At 44.7% G+C, this 9,053-nt stretch overlaps 1 long non-coding RNA gene across 2 annotated transcripts in view; it reads left to right on the top strand.

Annotated features, from left to right (window-relative positions):
- The first annotated feature begins 1,631 nt into the window (after window positions 1-1,631).
- The window catches only part of LOC125408872 (uncharacterized), a 33,895-nt gene continuing 26,473 nt past the window's right edge, over window positions 1,632-9,053 (top strand). The window contains exons 1-2 of one of the 2 annotated variants that reach the window (XR_015735914.1): window positions 1,632-1,771; window positions 2,183-2,303. This is a non-coding gene — a long non-coding RNA (uncharacterized LOC125408872). Of the gene's footprint in view, window positions 1,772-2,013; window positions 2,304-9,053 lie in introns of those variants that run through there. The other variant, XR_015735913.1, reaches the window with a different exon arrangement.

The following is a 9,053-nucleotide window of genomic DNA, read 5'->3' as shown; positions in this document are numbered from 1 at the left end:
GCACAGCAATGATATTATAGCTACCATAAATGGCTTTTGTGTGGATGTTGATGACCTGAATTCAAGTCTTGATGTTTGTGTGGCAAATACTATTTTTTTAAAAGACATGGTCTACTGCAGCCCAGGCTAGCCCTGAACTTCCCATGTAAGCAGGGATGACTTTAAACTCCTGACTTTCTTGCCTCTGTCACCTAAGTGCTGGCATGACTGGCGTGTGTTAGCATGCTCTGTTCATACGGTGGTGGAGTCTGAACCCATGCTCCCTCCATGCTAAGCAGGCACTCTGCATCTCCAAGTTGTTTGAATTTTGAAACTTTGATCCTGTACTGTCTCACCACAAGTCATCTCTAGTGTATTATCAAGAGTCTCGGAGAGAATGTTCCACACTGGTCTTGGGTTGAGACCCTAGAACCAGGTGCTCTAACAGCTCGGTCACATGCGAAGTTAGAGCAATTCACCCAAGTTCTTAGTGTTCCCTTTCCCGGCTCTGTTCCAGGGAAATGCTTTTCAGTAGACCCTCGGGGTCTCATGGTGATTGATGAAGAAGGGTAAAAACAACTTCCAGAGTAGACACCCTCAAGAATCATATTTATTGTTTCTAGAATCATCTAGAAAAAAGTACTAGCCACACAGACAATAGAGTTTTAAACCAAGCCTCCTTCTGATTTAAGTTATTTCCTTCCAGCTAAGTTTGTCAAAATACAAGTGCATTTCATGCAGTCGGTCTGAAAAGCAGGATCATGCATAGTGTACTCTAAGGATTTCTTTGGCTTTGGCAGATAATTGACCATATTAGATGGCTGGGAACCTGTAGACATAGAATACATTTCTAGATTCGGTCACACACTTGGATTGTGGGGAATAGTTTCCTGATGGGAAGGTCTTTTAACCAAACTGGTGATTGAAAAAGAAAACCAACCACTGAAGACCAGGAGCAGACACAAAATTTCTAGCTATAAAAAATTGACTTTGAGCTGGGTGGTGGCTTACGCCTTTAATCCTAGCACTTGGGGGGCAGAAGCAGGTGAATCTCAACGAATTTGAGGCTAGCCTGGTCTACAGAATGAGTTCAAGGACAGCCAGCGCTGTTATACAGAGAAATCCTTCCTTGAAAAAAAATAATGTTTTTGGCTAAGAAAACTGTACCTCACTATCCGTAGACAAGCGTTCTGCCCTCTGCGTTAATAATACCCTTTCTCCACTGATTCCCTCCCTCCTCTCTCCCCTCCTATCTCCCTCTCTCCCTCCTTCCCTTCTTTTCTTCATTTTACAGAATCTCATATAGTCTAGGCTGACCTTATCCTTGCTATAAAGTCGAAGATGACCCTGTACTTTCAATCCTCCTGCCTCCATTTCCTGAGTTCTGGGATCACAGGTGTGGGCCACCATGCCTGGTTTTCGGTCCTGGGGCTTGAACCTAGGGCTCTTTGCATGAGGCAAGCATGTATACCACTTGTGTAGCCAAGGATGACTCTGAACTCCGGATTCACCTGCATCCACCCTGAGTGCTGGAATTATAGGAGTGTCCCACCACACCCAGTCCGTGTCGTGTTGGGATTCAGCCCAGGGCATCACGCGTGTTAGGCAAGCGCGATACCAACCGAGCTACTGAATTCTGACCCCAGCTGTATTGCGCCAGTTTGATGAATTCCTGTAGTGGATGCTGAACGTCCTAATAACATCACAAGCTGGAAGGCACGCCTGGGAAACTCTGAAAGAACCAATGAAGAGGTGACACCTCTGAAGCTACGCAGCTGGGAGCTGCGATAAGGTTGTCAACCTTTGAGTTCTGTGGGACAGATGTTTCTCTAGACTTTTTTTTTCTTCTCTGCTTGAAGGGCATTATGGGAGTGCAATTGGCTCAGAGTGATGACATTAGCATTATGAATAATGCTTGGGGGCTAGACTCGGGAAGCTGGGAACTGGCTGTGAGATTCCCAGAACGTTTTACATAATGATGCTGGGTTGCCAGGCCAGCAGAGTGACTGTGGAAGAGAAGCAGGCAGCAGAAAGTCCTGGGGGAGGGGGCATCAGAAATGAGCTCTTCAAACAGAGTTCTGCACGCACTCTGCTGTTCTGTCTGTGGTGTGGTGTGGTGGTGTCCGCCTGCAAAATGCTCTTTACTGCTCCTCAGTGTGCTTTCTCGTCCTAACTTCCTGTTCCCTCTTCTCGGGGATGGCAGAAACCCCAAGAGTGTTGAGAAGCCAGCAGTTGCATCTAAGCTCCCTGGACTTTGGTTCTGCGAGTGGAGGAATGGAAGGAAGTAAAAAAGAAACACATGACCTGGTTGCTAGCACATTAAGGTAGGAGTGAGATCTTTAAGGGACAAAATGGAGAATTCATTGCGTGCGTATGAGTGTGCTTGTTTGTATCTAAGTGTGTACACATGTGTATATATGTGCATGTAAAGGTCAGAGGTCAATGTTGGTGTTCCCCCTCGCTTCCTCTTCTTTCCAAGATACAGTCTCTGTCTCTCTGTCTCTCTCTGTCTCTCTGTCTGTCTCTGTCTCTGTCTCTCTCTCTCCCTCTCTCTCATTTGCTAGCTCTCTCCCTCTCTATCTCTCACCTTTCCAAGACAAGGTTTCTCTGTGATGCCCTGGTTGTCCCAAAACTCACTCTGTAGACCAGACTAGACTTGAACTGTGTGACTCTGCCTCCCAAGTGCTAGAGTTAACGGTGTGTGCCACCATCCCTGGCTGGGTTTCTTTTCTCAATTGACCACCATCTTTTATTTTTGAGACAAAATCCCTCACTAAACCTGGAGCTCACTGATTTGACTAGGCTGGCTGCCTAATGAGCTTCAGGGATCCAAATGTTTCTGCCACTTAAGGGCAGCACCGTACCTGCCTTTTCATGTGTGTGCTGGGGATCCAAGCTCATGTTTGGATACTTGCCATGCAGACGCTTTACTGACTGAGCCATCTACCCAACTACAAATGGAACCTTTATAGGGAAGACCAAAGAGATGTTCAAGAATATTGATTAGCATGGTAGTCAGTAAGAGTAGTGTCTATTAAAGTTTTCAAAAATTGCCACCACCAATTATGAGGCCGAGTATTACGTGCTAGAGGCCGGCAAGCGTATTTCTAAAGGGTCAAGCAGTAAATGCATTTGCTTATTAACCACTTGGTCTCTTTAGCAACTACTAAACCCTCACACAGTATGAAAGCAGCTGCAGACAATACAGATGGGCTGTGTGCCAATAAAACTTTATTTATGGGGCCAGGGATGTAGCTCAGTTGGTATAGTGCTTGCCTAGCATGCATAATGTCCTGTATTTAATCCCAGTACTACACAAATTGGGTGTGGTGGGACACTCCTGTAATTCCAGCACTCAGGATGAGGAGGCCAGGTAAATCGGGATTCAGAGTCTTCCTTGGCTATATAGATAGTTCAAGGCTAGCCTGGGACACGTGCGACTGTCTCAAAAACACAAAACACAAATAAGAAACAAATTTTTAAAAAAACACTCTAATTATGTACACTGAAATTTGGATTTCATGTAATTTCCCCAAAGCACAAAATGGTTTTCTTCTTTTTTTTCTTTTCAACAGTTTAAAAATGTAAAGCCCCCTTCCCGTGTGCAGATCATGAAGTGCACAGTAGACTTGTCTCTCGGGCTATCACATTCTGACTGTTGGTTCTGAGGAAACTACCGTGACATCAGCATCAGGCAGACTGGGGTTAAAATCTGGTCCCGCTTAACCTTTAGCAAATTGCTTAGCTTGCCTGGGGAAGAATCCCCTTTGTAAGCTTCAGGTCCCTCATTTGGAAACTGAGGATGCAAAATCTCCCACGAATGGTTATTATGGGAATTAAAAAGCTGACATTGGTCTGGGGGGACGGTTCAGTAGGTGAAGTACTTGCTGTCCAAACCTGAGGACCTGAGTTCAGATCCCTATCATGCACGTAACATGTCTGTAACCCTACGGCCAGGGTAGGCGGAGACAGATGGATCCACAGAGGTCTCTGCCCAGGCAGTCTAGCCAATTGGCAAGTTCTGGATTCAGGTAGAGACTTGGTCTGTTGCAAGGAGACCGCTTGTTGGTTTCTGGCTTCTCAGACTATTCTCAGAATATTCTCAGATTATTCTCAGAATAATCACACAGAAACTATATTATTTAAACCACTACTTGGTCCATTAGCTCTAGTTTCTTATTGGCTACTCTTATATCTTAATTTAACCCATTTCTAGTAATCTGTGTATCACCACGAGGTTGTGGCTTACCAGGTAAAGTTCCCTAGTCTGTCCAGTGGGGGTGGGGCTACATGGTTTCTCCCTGACTCTGCCTCCTTTCTCCCAGCATCCAGTTTAGTTTTCCCCACCTACCTCTATTCCCTGTGCAGGCCCAAGACACTTTCTTTATTAACCAATGGTACTCACAGCATACAGAGGGGAATCCCACATCGCTGGTCTCAAATGATAAGGTAGAGAGCTGTAGGGGAGTTGACCTCAGGCCTCTGTGTGCACAGCTGAGCACATACATACTCCTCACATGCAAACACAGCAAAGGCAGTGGTAGTACATACATGTGCTTGCTCTCCTTTAACAGGTTGTAACAAGAAAATTAAATGAAAATCTCACTAGCTCTGTGAGCTGTTTACGTCTCACTCCCACTTGCAGTGGTGACACAGGCAGACTTCCCTCGGGTCTGCCATTGGTTTCTCCCACCTGAACATTTTTACCCAGACACGTCTCTGTAAGCACCTACAGAGCTCAGGTCTGCATCGCCTGCCCCATGTGGATGGAGCAATTCACACTCCAAATGCATTTTTCCTGAACCCTCCTACATTACTCCAGGCGGAAACTGGTCAGATTCAAGTTGCAGGTTATATCTGAGCATTGTGTTACAGGTTGGCCCTCCAGCTCTGAGCTGGTAGGACAAGGAAGACTCTTTGGTTTTGTTTTGGGATAGAGCAAGAAGTGGTCGTGATGGTGGTACCTGGTGACCTTGGCGAGACTGTAAGTAAGCACTCAGAGAAACACTGTCCTGAGTGAGTAAGTGTTTCTTCCCCACTTCAGAGCCTCTAAGGCACAAACCTTTCTCCTGGATCTCTGAAAATGGCTTCTCAGGAGAGAGTCCTGCCTTGAATACCAATGTTCACCCAACTGAACTCAGCAGCTTAGCTAGACTTCCATCGGAATGGCACGTCTAGAGGAACCCAAGTCAGCCTGCGATGGATGGCGATGCTTGCACAGAGGTGCTTACTGAGGCACGGTTCACAGCAGCCGAGGGAGAGAATAAGCTTATGTACCATCCGCAGAGGAGTGGATAAAGAAAGTGTGATATAAAAACATAACAGCACAAGTCAATCATTAAGAAGAACAAAATCATGTCAGTTATAGGCAAATTGATAGAGCTAGTGATCTTCATATTAAGGGAAATAAGCTAGCTACAAAAAGACAAGTAATCCATGTTTCCTCATGGATTGTGGGGGAGGAGAGGCATGAGAGTAGAAGGGAGGATGCTAGAGAAACAAACGGAATCAGGGAGACAATTAGAGATGCGAGGGTGAGGGGGGAGTGAGTGTGGCCAAAGCCCGTTGTGTGGGCATGCAAAAGTGTCCAAATGAAACCCAATATTTCACTGTTTCTCACTTCTTCACCACTTATTCTGGAACTCAGATCTCAGTGAATGCTTGTGCCTTAAAAAAATGAAGTGGCCATCTCCTAAGAAGCCAAGATTGACATCTGGCCTCCACACTCAGGCATACACATGTGAGCAAATCATCACACAGAAAAGTAAAAAGTAAATAGAGTGAAATGTTTGTAGCAAATCAAAAGTAACAGTAAGGGTGAGAGAAGATAATGGGGAGAATGTTATTAATAATTCATTACGTTGATGTGGCTGGGAGAGAATATGCTTGCCGCACTTTCTATCATGGTGAGGCTGTCCCTCTAAGTGTTTTCCAGGCTGAACCTCACCATAGAAGATTCCATTTTGTAATCAGCTTTTGACTTTATTTTGAGTCAGAAGAATAGCTTCGACCCCTGAGTGGGACCAGGAAATGGCACCCTCTGAAGGACACCACCCTTTCCTACCCAGGACAGACCAATAAACGAATTATTCCTGGGAATAGAAAACAAGCTATGGGCCTGGTGGTGGTGGTGCACACCTTTAATCCCAGCACTCGGGAGGCAGAGGCAGGCGGCTCTCTGTGAGTTCGAGGCCAGCCTGATCCACAAGAGCTAATTCCAGGACAGGCACGAAAGCTATAGAGAGAAACTCTGTCTCAAAAACAAAAACGAAAACAAAAAAAAAAAAAACCAACAACAACAAAAAAAAGCAAAATAAAAACAGAAAGCAAGCTATGGGAATCAGTTAAAACTACAGAGGTACATCAAATAAAATCACTCCCAAGAATTTATTAGACATGTGAGACCAAGAAAAGCATGTAACTCCCTCCAGTAGGCCCCCCAAAGTGATAGATACCTAACTCTTGATGGCATAGCACCACACCAACCTGCCATCGGATACCTGGCCTTTGTGCTAAGGACTGACAAGCAGTCCGTGGGTCTGTTTGACCCTCTGCTGTTGATGAGGCCTAGTTGGCCACTTGTCCATCCTCCTGTTTGCCAGTCTGGACTTGACCTATCGTTTCCTGCTCTTAAATCTTGCTTAGGCTTTTGTGTCACAGCTTTGCTCTCAAACCCTGATCCTAGCAACTTCCAATGCAGCTCCCTCTTGGCACCGCCGGGTTCATTATCTTACCAATTTAGATTCTTTGCCTGCCTCTGAAACCTTTTGAACTCGGTACAGCCTCTTTAACTTTATTCATTCTGTAAACCACATATATGCCCATAGATAAATGGATACCTTTATTCTGTGTTATGCCATAAGGACGTTAAGATTGGTAATTAATGGAGGCAAGCTTGGTCTACATAGTAAGTTCCAGGACACCTAGGTCTGTATAGAGAGAGCCTGTCTTGAATACAAAACATGGCAAGGCAAAACACAAAACAAATATTAGTAATTAAGATTGGAATGAAAGACTGTATTTGCCATAGCCAGGCTATCAAGATATGCAGATTATATGGCAAATTGTTCTTACTGAAATTGCTAAGTCTTGCAAATTTATCTTTATTCAGTAAAATCTGATGCTGTAGAAAGACACAAATGTATTTGAGATGTTTCTGGCACTGCATGCTCATGACAGTTATAAGGATGAAGTTAGGAAAAAATGAATTTTGAAGCAGGTATATTTATAGACAGTGATATATATTACAAAAACAGCAACAAAAACCAAGAGCAATACTAGGTCATCCATAAAGAATAAAATTTCAAAGTTTTAGATAGACATAGGATTAGTAACAGTGCTGGTCCAACTCTACCATTCCTAAGGCCAAAGGAAGACTCAACAGTGCTGACCTAGTAGATCTTAAGCAGATTCAGACTCTTCCTTGGTGTTTCTCCCTTGGATGCTTGCCTCAGCATAGCAGAGCAACGAGAACATGGTGGGGCAGCTGAGCCGGCTCTGTGGCAAAGTTTGTTCCTTGTTATCGCTTACCCTTCTTTCTTTCTTCCTCTACACTTGCCCATCTCTTCTCCTTTGTCTTCTGTTATTACTCATCTCCCCACCTACTCGGAGATAAGTTCTCACATAGTCCAAGCTGACTTCAAGCTTACTGTGTAACCAAGGACAAACTTACGCATCTGAGCCTTCGGCCTCTACAGCCACAGTGCTAGGAGTCTAAGCATGGACTACCACACTCGCGATATGAGGTGCTAGGGACTGAACCCAGGACATCATGTATCCTACTAATTAAACTACATCCCTTGCCCCTCACTCATTTCTCTCAGTTTTGAACTATTTGCTCTCCTTCAAATTTGGTAATAAAAAATGATCAAAGAGTTATTTGGTTTACTCTGTAATCAAAAATGACCAAAGAGCTATCCGACTTACAGTAACATTGGTTTCCCGAAAGTCAATACTGGCAGTGAAATGCCTTTCGTTGTTGGGAGTTTCTATGCTGCTGGCCTGAAGCCCACGTGATGGCCTCTAGTGATTCCCATGGCTTTCACGGCTGTGGACATCTTCCATGTGGGAAAATCTGTTCTCTGTGAAAGTTGATAAACCACCCCAAGGCCAAGGGATTCCCTTTAATCTATCGGTGGCAATCTTTTAGCAAGTTCTGGCAAGGGCAGCGGGCCACTCCTCTGACTCCTGATGGTTACCAGAGCATTCCTCAGAGAGGATGTTTTCAAAGCAAACATTTGAAGTAAGCACCAGGGATCCATAGGGCCATGCATGTGGCGGCATCTGGCATTTATAATCAGAACAAAAGCTCCTTCCTCTTTCTTAATCTTTATCCCAGATGGGAGCATGGCTCAGTACCAAGAAAGTTCTTCCCAGTTTTTCTTCCCAGAGAAAGCTAAGCCAGAAGCATAGAGTGCCACTGGGAAATGGCCATGGGAATGTGGGTCACAGCTTTCAGCCCTTCCACGCAAAGTCGAAAGGACCGTCGGGGACCTGGGGTCTGATGTCAGCTGTAAAGGGAAGCAATGGCACCAACACCAATTAATCCCAACCCATCTACAGTGGCTGATGAGCTGGATGAGGGCGTGGGAGACTCTTTACTCTTTCCCAGCACTTCAAGCTGTGTTTGACATCTTTGTTTGCAAACTGTATGATCATGGTTTCTTTAGTGCAGAATCTGAGCTTTAAAACAGTAAAACAAACATGTCAAATATTTATCCACATGCTGTCCAAACACACACCAAGTGTTTCTGCGGTTGGTTTGAAGTCATGCTTTGGGGTTTTCTGTATTTATTTATTTGTCCTTTAACAATGTGAATGTCCTGTGCTGAGATTCTAGGGTGAGAGCTGGGAGACGTGGATCTTTTGAGATGGTGGGAGAGACTCAAACCACTTCTTCCAGGCTGGGAAAGCTTTCTGTGGCTAGTAGAGATGAATTTAGACAAGCCGTAAAAAGAAATTTCTCTAAGGAAATAAAAGGAGCCTTTAGTTTTTCCCCTCAGACAGATAAAGACTACCTGTGTTCTGGGACAAGCCATGGCTAAGTACAGACAGAGGGGCTACCAGAATCATCC

The sequence above is a fragment of the Myodes glareolus genome, chromosome 22 (assembly GCF_982192425.1).
Source record: "Myodes glareolus chromosome 22, mMyoGla1.1, whole genome shotgun sequence".
Classification (NCBI taxonomy): Eukaryota; Metazoa; Chordata; class Mammalia; order Rodentia; family Cricetidae; genus Myodes; species Myodes glareolus.
Note: the sequence above shows the minus strand (reverse complement) of the source record. Positions and strands in the feature narration are given on the sequence as shown.